This window comes from Camelus dromedarius, chromosome 33 (genome assembly GCF_036321535.1).
Source record: "Camelus dromedarius isolate mCamDro1 chromosome 33, mCamDro1.pat, whole genome shotgun sequence".
Lineage (NCBI taxonomy): Eukaryota > Metazoa > Chordata > Mammalia > Artiodactyla > Camelidae > Camelus > Camelus dromedarius.
In genome coordinates, this window is record NC_087468.1 from 18,290,125 (window position 1) to 18,309,254 (window position 19,130).

At 44.6% G+C, this 19,130-nt stretch overlaps 1 protein-coding gene and 1 non-coding gene across 4 annotated transcripts in view; one reads left to right on the forward strand and one right to left on the reverse strand.

Annotated features, from left to right (window-relative positions):
* CTNNA2 (catenin alpha 2) overlaps positions 1–19,130 on the reverse strand; it is a 944,650-nt gene that overhangs the window by 842,666 nt on the left and 82,854 nt on the right. The window lies entirely within an intron of this gene.
* On the forward strand, positions 3,074–3,176 carry LOC116149571 (U6 spliceosomal RNA). Its single transcript, XR_004133191.2, has one exon. It is a non-coding gene; the product is annotated as a U6 spliceosomal RNA (small nuclear RNA).

Below are 19,130 nucleotides of genomic sequence, written 5' to 3' on the forward strand. Positions count from 1 at the left end.
TACTGCCGCCACCACCACTGCCACCACCGCCACCCGCCTGCGCTGAGGGGCACAGGGCCTGGCTTCGGGGGCCTCCGCTGAGTATGGGTCCCCGGTCCCCGCCACCTTGCCGAGCCCCCCACACCACGCCCGACCCCGCCCGGCGGCTACCTCGTCCTGCCCGGCAGGCCACCCGACCCTCACCTGCAGGAGACTCGCTGCCAGGGACCGACCCGCCGGCTCAAGCCCCCGGCCCGCCCCCGCCCCCGCCCCCGCCCCCGCCCCCCACGCCGCACAGGCTCGGCCCCGCCCCACGCACACGCGGCGCGGGCACGCTGCGCTGGGGGCTGCAGACCCCGCCCACGGCTGCCGCCCGGCCCCGCCCACCTGCCGGGCCCCCCGGCCCCCCCCCCCCCGCGCGCCGGCAGACGGGGCCTGGCCGGAGGAGTGGAGGGGAACTGGGGACGCGCTGGGGGCTGGCGGGGTAGGGGGCCAGGCGCCATTCTGGGGCCACGGGGAGGGAGGGACGAGGGGAAAGGCCTCGGGAGGGGGAGGGCAGTGTCCAGCGGTCCGTCGGCGTCGAAGATCAGGCCCTGCAAGCCCAGAGGAGGTTTGGAAGAAGGAAACAGCCTTGTCTCGGCCAGACATGTGAAGCTGGTGGGCTCAGCGAGCCTAAGAGTGACGGCCTCTCCCCACCACCCTCCTTCCACAGCCCTGTGCAGACGGGCCCCCGGGGGGAACCCGAGGGAAGTCCAGGCTCCGCCGGCCTCCCGGGACCCCGGGCCGGCCCTGCTGGAGCCCCGGCGCGCGATGCGCACGGTGCGGCCCCCCGGCTGCCGCTTGTGGCCCGCGGGCATCATTGCCATCCTCAGGGAGGTGCAGGGCTTGGGGGCTGGGGGAGGGAATGGAGGCGGGGTGTGCAGAGGAGTCCTTCTTATGCCCAGGGAATGCTGGACGTTTGGGGAGCATCTTAGAGGAAGGCTGAGGCCTGTGGCCGAGGACGCAGCTCTCTGACCCGCTCTCTCTCACGCTCCCGCTCAGGTACCCGCGGCCTTGGCCCGCGGAGACCTGGTGTCAGCCGGGACCCCGCTTCACTCGAGGCCCGGAACTTCTCCTCCATCTCCCTGGCGGTGGGCACAGCAGCCGTGTGCTCGGGACCATCCTCGCGGTGGCCGTCATCATCGCTGTACACGGATAAGGGCGCCCCCAGCCTGGCCCTACCCTTCGCCCCTCGACCTCCCAAGCGCGTTTTGCCGCCAAGCCACGGACCCAATGGGCACCCTGCACACCCGCTTCTGAGGCCACCGGACTACAAAGGGATTTGGATTCTTTTAAGCAAGTTCTTATCTTTAAAGTCAAAGTTAAATCCATACAGGTTCTGGCAAGTTAACAAGGAGTTAAGCTGCAGAAAGTCGAGAACTGATTTAAGCCGAACACCGCTGCCTCTCTGAGCGCCCCTCTCCCATTTTAAAGTGGCTCGTTCACCGGGTAGAACGTGCAGGTGCAGCTGGCCGTCTGGTGGCAGCTTAGTAAACGGGAGATAATTCACCTGCCTTGTGTTACCCTCGCCCCTTTCAATTGAATGACTAGCCTTGAAAAGTCATAACACATTATAGCAATTATATTTGCTTCGGAGTTTTTTGTGGGGAGGACTGACATTTTAGCACCAGCGCTACCCAGCCATATATGCCTGCTGGTAAATCACCTTATTAAGCGTGTTGTCATGGAAATTCACATGTGAAAAGAGAAACAATAACCCAGGTTTCCTTCTGGTCCTCTGTGGCATTTAACTTGGTGCTTAGGAGACAAAAGGTACCTTAGGTGATAACGCTTTTGTAAAATACAAACATAAAACGTACCACGGCCCTCAGGACATGCAGACGGGCTCTGCGAAGTCTGCGTGTCCAGAGGGTAGTCCTTTCCACCTGGTTCATCATATTCACAACAACAAAGATTTTCTTGGTCACTGGCCAGTTTATTATCATTATTATGAGCTCCCTGCTTCTATCAGCAAGTCCTGGTGTGCAGGACTGAAAGGGAGCCTTCAAACACGGAGTGACAAGATGCGTATGGGACAGCCACCTGTGGGGACACTAACACCGTCATTACCTTACGCTACCTCCTGTCTGCTACGAGGTCAACACGACAGGATCCCAATCTCACAAGAGAAGACAACCAAAGCACAGGGACGTTATTTCCTCAAAGTGAATGGAATTCAACCAGATTTGTTTCAAATCCGTTTTCCTCACTGTACAATGCAACTTCCCTTGGTTAAATGGTTACTTAACCATTTACTTCATGGTTAGTATGTCTTGGAGGGAAGACAAGTAAAAACAAAAACAAAAACAAAAACAAAGCACACAGCTTCATGTAGCTTGACAGAAATAGGTGGACAATAACTCCTTCGTGGGTTATTTAAGGTAACCAAAGCATTTGGGGACCGTTCCCGAGGTTTCATTTTGTCAGAGAAGGCTAGACCTTTCTAACATACATCTCTTGGCACCACTCTCAGAATACGAGGGGACAGATAATGGATCGTATCAAATATGGCAGCCCTTTGTTTCACACACGTTCAGAAAGACTTCATCAAACAACTGACTACATGTGGGTACCAGCCGTCTTCGTTCTGAGGTGACCGGAATCACCTCAGGTGACCCATCCCCAAACGTAGCAGCATCTCTTCCCATCTTCACCTCCTTCCTACTGGCCTTCTTGGAAGATGGAATTTGGTTCTGTTTCCTCTGCCCCATCCCTTCCTGACTCCCAGATCCATCAATCACAGCCTCTCCATTGTATCCTCATTTCATCTCCCTTTGCTGGCTCCTTCTAGTCAGTGGGAAGTCCTGTCCAACTAAACAACGAAAATATAAAAGAAAAAATAAACGCTCTCCATCCTACTCTTTTCTTGACATCTTCTATTTCTCTTTCCCTTCACAGCCTGTTTGAGAGGGCAGGCTCTAATGTTTGTTCTGTTTCCTCGCTGCCTACCCATTCCCCACCCCACACAATCTGGCTCCCACCCTCACCATTCCACCGAAATTAGCCTTGCAAAGTTACAAATGGTCTCCTAGTTGCTTGATGCAGTGGACGCCATGTGCTTCCCCAGCTTATATACTAAAACTGGAAGGATGTGGAGAAGGTGATCGTGGTCTTTGGGCAAGAATGACAAGCAAATTCATGCAGCGTCTCATATTTTTAGAGTAGGAACTCTTCTGTTACATATAGACATATATCTAGATATAGCTAGATAGAGAATACATTTACATATAGAAAAACTCTGGAAAAATACGCATCAAAATGTTAACAATAGTTATGCTGGGTGGTGGGATTTATGGAAATTCTTAAATTATACATTATTATATATACTTTTCACTATACACATATTTTCACTATATATAGATCATTATGTAAGTTAAATATATATAGTCAACATATATATATATTCAACTTATATAATGATCACATATACCTTATTTAAATATAGATAAATCTATCACCTCAAAATAGCCAGTGGCCTCCTTTTCAGTTACTTAACTTGAATTCTCAGCAGTATTTGACAGTATTAATATGGTGCTCTGTCCATGGTTTCAAAGACACCATTCTCTCCTGCTCTTCCTCTACCCTCCTGGCATCCTGTTCTCAGTCCTTCCCTGCCCTAAACACAGTATCTGGCTGGTGCCATTCATGTCTGTAGCTTATATTCTGTTGAAAACTCCCAAATCTATTTCTCCAGCTCAGGGCTCCCGCCTGGGTTCCAGCCCCCTGGAAGCAATCATTTACTAGTTTTCCAAACCCTTCAAAGTAAACCTGCGTAAGAGTGAACTCATCACCTTTCCCTCCAAATTGGTCCAACTCCTGTGTCATCTGAGCAGAACCACTGTGTATCCGTCAAGCCCCGTCTGAAATGTAGGAGTCATTTCAATTCCTTTCCTTTCCCTTACCTCCTGCATCAAAATGTTCATTAGGTCAAAAAAATTCTCTGATATTTCATAAGCATCACTTTTTTTTTTCTCTATCACCACTGCCTTAATCAAGGCTGTCATTATTTCTTCCTCAGATTATTGAAAAGTCTCTGGACCAGTCATGTTGCCTTCGGTCTTAGCCCCTGCTCTGATTCCTCCTCTGTGCTGCAGGGCTTTAATTTTTCCCCCAAAGTAAAAACTACACCATGTCACTCTCTGTTGAAAAGCCTCTGCTGACTTCCACGGCAGAAGAATAAAGTTCCAATTATATCTGCTGGCCTTCAGTATTGATTCATTACGTAGCATCCATCCGGCTCGCATCTCAAGTCTCCGTGAACTCGAGATTTAGCGCAGCGCGCCTTGTCCTCGGAACACGCCACATCCTGGCACCTCTCAGCCTCTGACCGTGTCTTTCCTCCCACAGGGGAGCGTCTCCCTGTTTTCTTCACTTGCCTTACTCTCCATTATCCTCTGAAACACGTCATTTCTTGAACGTCTTAGACCCAGCCTTGCTCTCAGAGCACACCCTGCTTCCTCTCAGTGAGCCCCAGTCACACTCCATTTCAATTGTTCACTCATTTGTCTCCATCACGCTGGAATGTTGGAATCCTTGAGGACAATACTGCGAATTCAGTATTTTTAATAAACACATACATAAACAATTAGCATAAAAGAGGCTGATGTAATGCGAAGACATCAAAAGGATGCAAAACAAGGCCTCCTGAACAAATCTACCCACAAGACAGTGTCATTCTTCACTAAAGTAAACACGGGCGCATCTAAAGGAAGTTGTTCAACCCCAATGCCGACAGCTTCAAGAGCTCAAGATTCTGGAGCAACTCCAGGAAAAAATTTAGAACTCGAATTAGAGCCATCCCTACTGACAAGCTTCTGGTCTTCTGAGAAGGCACTCCGCTCCAGGAGGGTCAGGACATAACGCAGGGAACACAGCACACGCAGTGGGAAAACCAGTCTTTGCTTATATCTGTATTTTTCAGACACCGAAGTGACTCTCTCGGCAAGCAAGTCACCCGCTTTATCTGAAATTACAGGGCAGAACCTTGATGAGCCTGGAAGAACCAGATGGTCTTCTGCATTCGCATTTGACACTGAAGTGCACTCTTACAACATTTCAGTGGGAGTGCCTTTCAACCAATGATATTCAGTTCTTATAATGCAAACCAAATGATATGGTAACTACGTGTGATTATCTGGGGCTTATTTAAAATATTCTGCAAGGACCACCAAGTAATCTTTGTTAACCAAATTTAAACGTGGTCTGTCACACACTGGTGTTTCTGACCTCACGACAGGTGGCTCTTCAGTATTAGAGAGAAATTACCCACAATCAGTGGGTAGAACCTTGACCCAGCCTCCTCTCTCTCCTCTGCCCCCAAACAGGCATGCATGAACCCTCCCTCTGAACAGATGAGGAACAACGGAAAACAAAGGGCCTCAAACAGCACTGAGTACAGATTAGGTTTAAACTATAATGTAACTGGCAAGGAAAATACTGCATCTCAGACATGGTCCTCCACTAACCCCACAAAGCCTGGGGCTCTTCCTCTTAAATACAATCTCAGTTCACCCAAATACTGTGTATCCACAGCTTTGGGTCAGGGCTGGGTCCTGCTCAATTAAGTGGAATTCCACATAACTGGAATTTCCACTTTGCCCTTTTAGCTTAAGTTGGGATCTGACAGCAGGTCAGCTAAGGACTTCTGGGGAAGGTTTTCCTAGGGGACAGACAGGCACGTTATTCCTCTCTGTGCACTGCTGTAACAGCACGGGACACTGCTGCGTCCACTTGGTAGCCTCCAACAGCTGAGAATAACAAAGCAGAAAGAAGGAAGGCCCTTGGGTCTTTCATGACGGTAATACATTCCGCTGGCCAAGACTGAAACCACCCTGCCTTTAGAAATGGTAGATACGATTTCATATTACTTGCAGCTCAAAACCCTCCTAACTGACCTATTACTACTTGTTTCCAAGTAACTTCCCTGATGTTGAAATTGGCAGACTTGCAGCACATACAGCGGGGCTGGCAAACTGCAGCCCACAGGTGAATCCCGTCAACCAGCTGCTTTTGTAAAGAAAGTTTTATTGAAACACAGCCACTCTTTTTCCTGCTGCTTATGGTTGCTTTCTTGCTCCAATAGTAATACTGAGTAGTTGTAACAGAGAGTGCTTGGCTCACAGACCTGAAAGTATTTAGTACCTGGCTCTTCACAGAAAAAGGTCGCCAGCCCCTATTCCACATCAGTTGATCTGAGCGGAAAGCTGTATCACTAGATAATCTTTTCTAGAGGCCAGTTCGGATGTTCTGATCATCATGAAGTTCTGTGGGGCCAGGGCTGATTAACGTCGTGCAGTGTTAAAGTCCCACGCTACAAAGGGCACCCCCACCCAAAATACCAAAAATGATCCTGTTGAGAAACACTACTCACAGCTGTAATAACCTTCACTCTACGCCATGGCTTGGGGCACATGAACTTTTTACATTATACCTAGAAGTGGGGCTATGCTCACCAGCGTAGGCAAACAGCAAACGAGAATCTGGTACCATACACACTATTGATCCATATTAGGAATTTGCTGTTCAATTATAGGAAATATATTTATCATTACTTTAGAGGATTTTTTCTAATCAGAATTTTCTATTTTGGGGGCTCTTTTCGATGCAAACACAACACTCCAAGTTCTATTCTAAAACACAACTTGGCTCCACACACATTTTTATTGAAGCATATTTTTCTCATATTCATGAATTTTTTAGTGCTTTCTACTTTCCATTTTACAGAGTGATTATAATTTCTTTGGAGTTCCTTTTATATTAAGCAGTATTTTCTAAACAATGATAATTATTCTAACTCCTGCTCTAATGAAAAAAAAAAGACCTTAAAATATTTTATTGTAGGGAACTAAATTAGCCTCAGTATGAAGATCTGAATTTGAAGGAAATGTCTATGCATCTGAAACCACTAGCTGTTTAACAATCAAGGACTCTCTCTGCCCTTGACTCTACAGTCAGCAGAGCATGAAAACTGCAGGGGCCTGAAAATACGGGAATTGCATTCATAAAAACAATTCAGAGGACATAAACAAATCTACCCTCACTGGAACCTACCCTAGGTCCTAGGACCCGTAACTCACCTGAAAGTGTTCTTTCAGTCAATACGTTGCAAAACTAACAACGGGGACAGTCAGGCCGAGGAGCTGCTCCAGCGAGACCAGGAGGATGATGGAATAAGTGGTGTAGACATCTAGTAAACCAGCAAACAGCACTTCAGCTTTTCAGATTTGAGCCAACCGATTTTTTTTTTCTGCTTTGCAGAATATAAGGCAGTAACAGGAAGGCACTAGCGTGCCCCGGCTTCATGTGTTGCAAATATTGCCCCAGTTTACTCTTTGCTTTCACGCTCTTTGTCAGATGCTCTTTTCCACTTCACTGTATTTTTCAATCACTCACCAGGCTCCAGGATAGTGACTGCACAGCCCAGTGACATGGATATACCCCCTCAGGTGGAAAAACACTGATACTTCTTTAAAGAGGTGTAAATATCTCACTTACAACTATTAACAGCCATGATCTAGTTCTCAGTTACAGCAATTACCGCATCACAATCTAAGACTCATTCATCAAATATTCATTGAGCCTCTATGTAGGATCCAAAGGACCCTCTGTTGATCATCCTCTCTGTTTCTGTGTATCTCATTTTATAACACGACTCCACCAACAGTTCAGCTCCAGCAATGCTCAGTTCACCTAAATTTCTTTCCCACCTTTTGACACTCTACTCAGAAGAATCACGGACGGTCTCCCTAAATATTTCAACTGGCAGACCCCCGCTAACTGTTCTGGACTTGGTTTCTAGTTCTCCTTCCTTGCGCCTTCCCTGGCACATCCATTTAGAATGAATAAACGTGCCTGGTGTACACCCCATGGAGCAGAGTATTGGCACATCTTGCCATAAGGGCCATAATTATGCTCCACTGTAACTGCTTGCAGAGCCAGCAACCCAAGCAAGAACAAAGGCCATGGAGCTGAGCCTATGCCCAGCCTGGGTCACAGACCCCTTCCCCCACCCCACGCCCTACACAGCAATGCCCACAGTACCTCTACTTCTCCCTGTAATTAGAGCTCATTACATTTTATTCTTCTCTCACCTTCTAGAGTATGTAATGTTTGAATCCAGAAACTGCGTTCCGAGCAACAATTCTCCCAGGATCTGGTCCAGAAGCCAAAACACAACAGGTGTCCAATCAATAATGATTTAATTAATGGATGAATGTCCATGACCGAAAAACATCCTGGTGACTTCGCTTCCGCAAGCGAGACTTGAACCCGCATCACCTCATCGATTGAAATCCTCCCCCATATTACGTCTCCGAAAATACCTTCCCAATTGGAATGTGTTCCTTCTCACACTTTCCAGTCCCCTCTCCTGGCTTGTTTCATCAACTTCTCTCACCTGGTGAACACTCTTCAGTGTCAATGACACGCTTATTGTGGTGAATCACAATTGAAGTAATTTTAGAAGGTGAGACATTTGCTAACTATAGAGGAAAAGAGCCTAATGAAATTCAAATATCTTTCCTTGCTTATTATCCAAATTTACAGCTGTTTGCATGGCTCTACTTAATGAATACAGCTATTTTCATATCCAGCTGAATCCCTGATCTCTTTTCTTGTTTCTGTTTAAAACTATCTTTCCGCCCCTGGAAATCAAGAAATAATCTTTCTTTTTTTAAACCAGATTTGCCTAGAGCTTCCCTCACATTTGTTATGAAAAAAAAAATTACTAAAACATATTTTGGGAGTTCCCCTGAAAAGGAGTGGAAGAAAAATAAGGAAAGCAAGAAGGGGGCGGGTGAGGGGAGAAGGGGGGAGAGGGAGAGAGATCGCGCCCACGTGGCTCAGGAAAGTCTGATGAACGTCCAATTATGGAGATGCTACTAAGAATGTGCCGGAGATAAAGGACTGGCCAGTTTCTTCCAAAGCTCTAATAACCTTTATAGCAAAATTGGAAACGAAGTAAAAACATGGTGAAATGAATCTTCTATCTCTTTCAACCTAGACTGAATTTCCTTTCCTTCCGTTTATTGTCAGTCATGAAAAATTCAACTTCTTGCATAAAAACAATGTTTATTTATAGAACATATACATGCATCTGATTTTTTTTTTTTTTTGCATGGTTGTCTGCAGTGGTTGAACTGAGTTATTTAAGATTGAAGGTCTACATTCTAATCGTTTTCATAATTTCTCTAACCCCATGTTGAGTCTAAGAGGCACATATAAAAGAGCCTGTTTAATCCGTAAAGACTGTAAGACATCTTAGGTCCAGATTCACGCAAATTTCAGGCTTATGGAATTTCAGAACGATACGCTCATGAGCATTTACTTGGATTGTAAGGAATGGATGGGCTGTGATGGGAGCGACTCTTACAAGCGCCTGGAAGCACCGACGGCTGATTAGTCTGGCTTATTGTTTCCTTTCCCAAGACCCTGGTTTAAAGTCTTCATGGGCTGCTGGCCCTTGCAGGTACACTACGTGCTCAAGTCTGCAGAGAGCACCGGCCTGCCTCCCGGGAAATGCAGCCGTCACAACTGCACGGAAAACGGGCGAGCACACGTTTCCCACGCTCATCAGGGAAGTGTCCAGCACACACACAAGGTTCAGAGCATCCTTTCTGCCCGTAACAGCTAGCACGCCATTATCAGCTCAAGGACAACCAAGGCTTCTCTTGGAACAACAAAAACAAAACGCTGACAGACTATGATTCATGAACATCACTCTCCTAACAATTACCCCTAAAAGCCTGTTTATTTTGAAACAATAAAAACCTACGAAGAGGGTTTTGCAACAATATTTACTGAACTCCAGTGTTAGTCCTAGCTCTTGTGAGTTACAGAATTAGTGGGCAGACATAAAAAGATGCTACTCCAAGAAAGGATAATGTCTCATTAAAAATTAGTTTCCGTCTATTATTCAAAGAACTGTTTTTTTAGTTTATGTGCGTGGTAGTGAGGTGTTTTCTACAGACCTGGCTACCAAAAGTCTCTCTCATGCCTCCCCCACCTCCCCTCTTCTCTGTCTCTGTCTTTCTCAGTCAGGCTGGACTCCCCAGCCATGACACTGAAAGTGTCGAGGTCTCTGAATCACCCTGATAAACAGTCATCCAAACCCAAACGCTTGTGCTGAACTCTGCCCGCAGTGAAACACACTGAAACAAGGAGTGGGGGGGGTGTTTGTTAAGCATTTAGCTTTCCCTAATAGGCCAGGTGAAAAACAATGTTTTCTTATCATTGTTATTAGGATAAATGTGTTTTTTGTTTGTTTTCTTTGCTAGGAGGGATGTTGAAAATGTCATTTATCAAACATCCATATATTCATCCCAGTTTAAATGATCAGGTAACAAATGCTTTCTCCTTCCCTGAAGAGCTGTTATGTAATTGATGTATCTTGTTTTCAGAGCTGAACGCATCCAGCCTGGAAAGTCTGGAGGTTTCAGCCAAAAAAAGGAGTAATACACAGGGAAATGTCATAAACAAAGCAGAAAATTTAAGAAAATGAAATAAATTCTAGCCACTGGGTCAACTAATAATTTCTTAAATACTGAGGTAGATTCATTCTTCAAATTCATACTAAACATTCGTGAAGATTAGAGAGAATTAAAAAAGACTTTCCAGGTTTAAGGAGCCTTTTTTGTTTGTTTGTTTTAACTAAAAACATACTTTATTCAGATTTCTTCAGTTTTGACCTAATGCCGCCCTTCAGTTCCCAGATCCCACCCAGGAGAGCACACTACATTTAGTTGTCGTATCTCCTTAGGGTTTTCCGGGCCATGACAGCTTCTCAGATACGCCTTGTTCTTTGGTGACTTGGACACTTTTGAGTACCGGCCGGGAATGTTGCAGATTGCCCCTCATCTAAGGTCTTTCTGATATCTTCTCATGATTAGACTGGGGTTAGGGGTTTTGGAGAAGATGACCCTGGATGTAATGTGCCATTCTCATCGCATAAGCCATCAACACGACATCACCCTTTACGCTGAACTTGGTCACCTGGCTGAGGTGGTATCTGGTCATTTTCCCCACTGCACAAGCCCGCCCCTCTTCCGTGCTGCAGTCTCTAAGGAGCTCTCTGCGTGCAGCCCACGCTTAAGGAGTGGAGAGTTGCGCTACGTAAATTGTTGGAAATCTTCCTGCGTGGGAAATCTGTCTGTTCTCCTCCATGTATTTATTTATCCAATTGTGTACTTACATCGGTGTGGACTCGTGGGCATTTTATACTTCGTGTTATACGACAACACTCTACTACTCTGTAGCTCCAGCTGTCCCAACGTGGCCACAGGCAGTCCGTTCAGTTGGCTCCTGTGTCCCTCCCTGTCATGTGTGTCCCCATCGCTGTGTTCTTGTTTGAGTTTTTCCTCTACTTTCTGGCACTTTAAGATAATCTTGGCTCACGTTGCCTATTTCTGGCTGAAACCTAGAATCAGCCACTTCTCCAAGGACGTCTGGTTCCTTTGACTGGAGGGTGGTATGAAGGATGGTGTTAGAAATCAAGTTCTGAACGCTAGGTGTGTTCACTGTTTCTAAGCCCTCTCAGCTGTCAGGACGTGGCAAAGGGCACGTGCATACTAACCCGGGTATTAACACATGTCCATAACCATTTCTATATGGAACCACCTTCATCTACATTAAATAGACATGATTTTAGACTAACTCTTATCCATCTGTGGCATTCCTCACCCAAACCCGTAACTCAAGTCTAACATGAGAAAAAAAATCTAGTGATGTAAATATTCCATATTCCTCTCGTGCACTGCAACGCAACAGGCAGGCAATGTATTTTTGGTAGGCACGGCCAGCAGCGGTGTACTTCAGTGGCCTCACGTCACAGCTTTCAGGGAGGGCCTGGGTCAGGGACAAAGGCACAGCCATGACCTCGGCTCAACCGAGACAAGTTAGAGAGCCAGAGGGGGCTGGGATGAACGGGCTTGGCAGCTGCGACCAGGACTGTGTAAATTACCAATGGGTGACGGAAGCTACGGTGAAAACAAAGCCACGCAATGACATAAGGAGATTTTCTGCAAATCCCGGCTATAGACATTTTGCTGCTGTGGTTACTGACCACGACGTAGCCAACTTAGAACACTGCAAAAAAAAATTTTTTTTACTTACTAGGCAAAAGAAAAAAAAAAAACCATAGTATAGTGTCATACTCATGTTACTTATTGTGCATTGTTACAATTCAAATTGCAAAAATAAAAAAGAGCTTTAAAAAATCTGAAAATCAAGTGTCAGTAAAAAAGACAATTTTATGTTCCTTTCTTTATAAGGAGACTTCCTGTCTGTAACAGAGAAAATGCTCAAGTGTGCCTTTAAATGCTCTGCTGCTCTGCAGATTTTCTGGCTCTCACATAAGATGCATTCGCTTGTAAGTCAGTGAGATTATGAGATGCAGAATCTGTCCGAGCCACTTCATATCAGTGGGGCAGGCGGCGGCTGCAGGGTTATTTTTCACGACACACCTCTTGAAATGTGATGCGACATGCAGACACGTTCTTAATGACAACCACTCACTCCCAACATCAAGGCGCCTCAAGGGAGGTTGTTTTAAAATCTGGAGATTCAAATCTTGTGTCAAAACAAGTCCAGGTGTAGAGCAGAAATCACGACTGGGAAGGTAGAAGAAGTAATAAAATTAGAAAACCGCAGTAAATAATGTCGGCAGGGCCACCGCACCCAAGGTTAAACGGTCCGTCCTTGAGGAAGTACTAAGGCCGTGGGATCAGACGTCCCGCCAGCACTGCTGGCGTGGGCGCAACCCTGGACGGCCGGAGCTGGCACCCAGTTACCCCTCGGTGTGGGACCGGGCACTGCAGGGGCCTCCTGCTTCTGTAATTCCCACCCCCGGCGCGGGGAGAATGGGCTCACGCTCCTCAGAGCTGAGGGACCACAGCGGCCGGCGCTCTGAACTGGATGCTCACACGCCTGGGTCTGTGTGCATATCCTTTATCTCCAAGGGAAAGCAAAACCTCTGGGAGCCTAGCCCCTGATGGCAGCACTCGGGGCCTTCCACAGTGTTTGACACAGGGATGGGCCCTGATACACATCTTGCTCCAATTTCCTTCACAGCTTCATTTGCTGAATGGCGACTTCGGATTCCAGAAGTAAGAAGGGGGGAGAGACAGAGAGACAGAGAGACGGAGAGAGGGAGAGAGAGAGAGGGAGAGAGGTGTCCTAGAGACTTGGGGAAGAAAAACAAGAAGCTGAGGGACCCAATCAGGCAACATATGTTACAGAACTTACTTTAGAGAACATTTAAGAGCAGGCGCTGTCTTCAAGGTTTAAGAGGATTATCGCAGGCTTTTTTGGTTTTTTTCTCTCTCTCTTTCTTTTTTGTCCTCAGCAAAGGAAACCTCCCACTGGCATAGGAATTAAATTTTAATACCTCCAAAATAACCTCAAACCATCACCCTAAGAACTGGGTCTAAACATGAGGCCAGACAGAGGCAACCCTTGAATCATCAAACAGAGAGGAATGCTGGCAGGGAAAGCAAATATGACAAGACCTAAGCCAAAACTGTAATACATGTTGGGAAAACTCACCTCGGAGGAAATGCAAACGAAAGAGGGTCTTCTGAAAAAGATTTTAAAGCAAGCACATGGCAGGCATATTGCTGCTGCCCCAAGAGCACACCCACTGCCTCCCCGTCCATCCAGGACACTAGCTGCCCAGACTCCATACATCCCTCCAGGCTTAACCCCTTCCTGCTTGCCAATCACTGGTCTAAGGTTTTGTGTGTGTGTGTGTGTGTGTGTGAGTGTGCAGGCCTTGCTCTGATCAACGGGATATGACAGTGGATTTACTGGGGCCTAAAACTGGAGAGACTGTCCTCTCTGGCTGGAGAAAAAATCACACTTTTTGCCACCAGCCTCCTGACTGACTGCTTGGCACCAACTTTCCTACGCGAGCAGGAGAGGAGCTGTAACACGCATTTTTGGACCCTGAGAGGAACCACCGCTCTGAAGTGACCTGCGGGTCTTCAGACTCCTCACCTGCAGACAATAAAGCTTCGCAATCTTGTCACCATTGGTCAAGGTCTCTGTTACCTGTAAACGCACCCCAACTTACACAGCGTGTGTAAAGCCGTCAGAAAGGTAGCAGGCTGGTTAATATGAATCAGATGCAGGTATGCACTGAACATAAGCAAACAGGAGTCTCAATGTGAAAAAGGTAAACCTTAAGGAAGTGGACTGGATAAACACCAAACTAAAGAGAATGTCAACGAAGAAAAAAAGCTCAGAAAGCTCAACCTATGGAAAATAAGATAGAGAAATTATAAAAACAATGCATGAAGTAGCTCCAGTATAACCCTCGCAGGTGTTCCAACAGCTAAGAAGGAAATACGGGTGGAGCGCTTCCTGAAGAGACAATGGCGCAGAAGGCTACGGACTCACTGTGACAGATGAGAACGAGAACGTTTTCACTCACAGACAGAGGACGTGGGAACCTCAGAGTATCAAGGAAAACAGAAAAAATACTCGACGCTGTTTGGAAGGAAGCAGGAGGAATCACCACATTCCACAGGACAACAGAACGACTACAAATTACACTGGGGATGTAACCACCGTCTAGAATTCCACTAATGCATTAACTTCTCATTCTGGAGTGACAGAAAAACTAAGGCCTTTCTGGAAGCACAAAGACTCTCACTGACGTATTCAGAATCGAGAGAAGGGTTTGGGATGCAGGAAACTATGAAATGCGGGTAGACAGAAACAGGTGGGCAAGTAGACACTGGGTAGAGATTGCAGAGAAGACAGACAGTAATAGTTTTGTTGTGGCTTTTTAACAATTGCAGGAGTTTATTTTGAATCAATTCTAACTCACTTTAAACTCTAATACTAATGTACATTCATTGAAGCAAAAATCAACCACTGAACACAATGGACATTGCATTCAGAAACTAAAGAGTTAATAAAAACGTACCTGCCATTCTTGAAATCTCACGCACATCATCAAACTGTTAGCGTTCCGCTGTACGCGCTCCCAGACCTGGCTCTCCTTACCCAGTCGTAAATAATACACCCTGATTTGGGGATGAAGAGGGTATTCCAAAACATCGCCATTATGCGTACTGCACAACTAATGATGGTCCTTAGTGTAACAAGATAGCAAAGACAAGTCCACAAGTCTAAGTTGCTATTCTAGCTTACCATTTTGGAATGAGTGCACAGTGCAGGGCAGGGTCACCCAGCTCTTTCTGTCAAGGTCCAGGTGGTAAATTCTTCTGACTTTGTGAGACACAGTCTCTATTGCAACTTGTCGCCCGTGACACCATAGCACAAATGCAACCACAGTCCGTCCGTTTGTCTCTTTGCACCCAGCTGTCCCCTCCCCTCTGTCCCTCTTCCCTTCTCAGCAGGGGCGGGCAGGGCAAGGCCAGGTGTCTTGGCACGTGGGCAAGGGAGGTTGGGGCGGGGATGAAGTGAGTTTGGGGGTCACAGGATATATTTGCACGGTTCAGCGTCACCGGCATGTCCCACTGCGTGACTGTGAGGCATCACTGCACGTCCCTGTTCCCGGTGCAGAGGCGAGGAATTCTCCCACCCACCTGGTGAGCTCAACGGTGCTGGGACAAGAAGGGCGCAAGGCCAGAGGTCCTGAAGTGATAACGGACTTGCCTTTACGGAAGCATGTGCACCGTGCCCAGAAGTGTGTACACCTAGCGCCTAGAAGTGGGCATATGTGTATAATGGAGGGAAAACAAAGTTCATAATGTGCCATTCCTCCAGACGTCAGATGTGTAAAACCGTGTGCAGAGGACCAGTTTTCACTTCTGCCTCCTGTCAAGGGCGGAGTGTCAGGAACATAGTCTATAACACAGCACGTACAATTGAAAATGCACTATGTTTGTGTTACTTTTTGACAGAAATAAAATATTTAACAAAGCCCAAGTATTCCATTGTAAATTAAATTCTGGAATATTTCAGTAAAGCCAGAGGACCATGTGGGCTCAACTCATTTGTAGAGAACAGTCAACTCTTGAAGTCATCTTTAGATGCGTTTTTTTGAAAAACTGAAAGAATTTTCAGGAAAAAACCGAATGGGTATGAGACAAATGAGATAAACATAAGCAAAGCAATCAAGTCAAAAATTATCCTGACATTTAGAAATAAACTATATCAAACTTGGTCAGATTATCGTAAGCTGAATTTATTCTGAGAAAAAAATTTCAAATAAAACTAATACTAACTACTATATATAAAATAGATAAGCTACAAAGTCCTCCTGGATAGCACAGGGAATTATACTTAATACCTTGTAATAGCCTATAATTTAAAAGGATATGAAAGGGCTTTTTTGGTGGGGAGAGATAATTAGCTTATTTGTTTTATTTATTCTTAGAGGAGGTGCTGGGGATTGAACCCAGAACCTTATGCATGCTAAGCATGCGCTCCACCACTTGAGCTATACCCACTCCCGACTAAGATTATGAAAAGGAATGTACATATATTTGTATAACAATATGCTGCACACCAGAACTTAACACAACATGGTAAATCAACTATACTTCAGTAAAGAAAATACTGAGCAAAAATAATAGAAAGATTCAAAAAAAGAAATTACTAGGTACTTTGATTATCAGAGAATCCAATCAAAGAAGAGGATTGAACGCTGGAAAAACATTAAATGTCTCGATAATTTTACACAAAATATTGACATCAACAAATATTACAGAAAACACTAAACACTCGTTCTCTTCAGCCACAAGCTGGCTAATGAGTGTCATACAATCAGTTTTTAGGATGAGTCACTGAAATCTCCTGAAATCTAAGAGCTCACACGTGAAATAAACCTGATAGAGGTTTACCCAAATTGGAGAACAATCTCATAAATTTACATGTAACATTATCAATAATTAGTCATAGAGCTAAAAGATACCTTTCTAAACTGCTAATAATTACACACACACACACACACACAAAATCAACCATATTGGAAGAAAGACTGAATTTTCGCTGTATTTTTTCTATAGAAAATATTATAAAATTGTGCACATGAAGAGGTTGTCAAAGAGTATGCAGCGAAAAAATGTAGAGAAAAGTAAAATATTAATCAGTTAGGTAGTTAACAAGAATACTTAAGCTGGCTGAATTTTGTGACATTGTGATAAATACATCAGTCTTTTAAAATTTGTATTAGGGGATGGCTTCTTCTCATTCTAAATAAATATTCACACTTCTATCTGTTTTCATATTCCTAATGCTTACTCATTTTCTTGAGTAATGAGGGCCCCAAATTGAGTATTTTCCAGGACCCACACAACCTGGATCTTTCCCAGAGAGAGAATTGGTTTTAACCAATCACTTCCTAGAAGAAAGGCTTGCAAGTATTAAAACGGGATTTTTACATCTTTGGACTAAGAGGTTTTGACGACATTTCAGAACAATGAATATCTGTAGTATAATGCATAGTGCTGTCTAGTCGGGTCAGTTAACAGACACGCAAAAATGCCTCTGAGCCCAGAAACGAATGCACACGTACACGGGCAACTAATCTATGACAACAGAGATGAGAACACACGATGAGGAAAAGACAAACTCTTTAGCAAATGGTGTTGGGAAAACTGGACAGCTACATGCAAGAGAATCAAACTGGATGCACAAAAATAAATTCAAAATGGATTAAAAACTTAAACAGAAGACCCGGAATCATGAAACTTGTAGAAGAAAACACAGGCCGTAAACCCTTTGGCATCAGACTTAGTAATACATTTTTTTGGATATGTCTCTTCAGGCAAGGGAAGCAAAAGCAAACGTGAACGAATGGGACTCAGGAAGCTAAAACGCTTTTGCACAGGGAAGGCAACTATCAATAAAACAAAAAGGCAAAACCTACTGAATGGGATAAAGTATCTGCAAATGATGTATCCAGTAACAGGTTAATATCCAAAGTGTACATAGAACTCATAGAACTCACCTTCAAATGAACACACAACCCTACTAAAAAATGGGCAGAGGATCTGAACTGACATTTTCTGAAGGAGACATATAGAGGGGCAACAGGCACATGAAAAGATGCTCAACATCACTAATGATCAGGGAAACGCAAATCAGAACCACAATGAGATTACCACCTCACACCTGTAAGAATGGCTATTACCAAAGAGACAACAAATAACAAGCGCTGGAGAGGATGTGGAGAAAAACGGAACCCTTGTGCACTGCTGATGGGAATGCAAACTGGTGCAGCCACTAGGGACGACAGTATGGAGAGTCCTCAAAAAATCAAAAATAAAACTAACTCATGATCCAGCAATTCCACTCCTGGGGATTTACTGGCAGAAAACATAAACACTAATTCAAAAAGATCTATGCACTCCTATGTTCATTGCAGTGTTATATACAATGGTTAGTTTATTAACAATAGTTAAGACTAAGTGCCCATCAATAAATGGATAAAGAAGATGTGGTGCATTATATATGTATATATATATATATATATTCATTATATATACATACATTATACACATATATACATATATAATGGAATATTATTCAGCCATAAAAAAGGATGAAAATTTCCCATTTTCTACAACATGGATGTATCTAGAGGGTATGATGCTAAGTGAAATAAGTCAGAAAAACACAAAGACTACATCATTTCACTTATATGTGGAATCTAAAAACAAAACAAAACAAATGAACAAACACCCAGAACAGAAACAGGTATAGATACAGAGAACAAACGGGGTTGCCAGTGGGGAAGAGAGTGGGAGGAGGAATGAAATAGTTGAGGGAGATTATCTTGTTTTTTAATATCAGGTTATCCTTATATTTTATGACTCAGTAAAAATAAATAATACTACACATAAAAGATGAGTAGAAAAGACATCACTTTTAACGATCAGCCTACTTTTTAATGCTATACATCCACCGTCAGCCTCACAACTACACAATCATATATTTCATTTTCAATCTCTGTGCATTTCCTCTTTGGTCAGATCTTCTGGAAGAATTCCTAAGTCTCCCAAAACAGCAATTTCAAGAGCAGATTGCTTGCTAAATTGAATTTAGTAGCTCTCTATTTTGTTCATTCTATTCTCATAAGATTTTGAGTAAATGGGATTCTCTATCCTATACTTCCCATGAAAATGCAAAAATACGGATCGGCA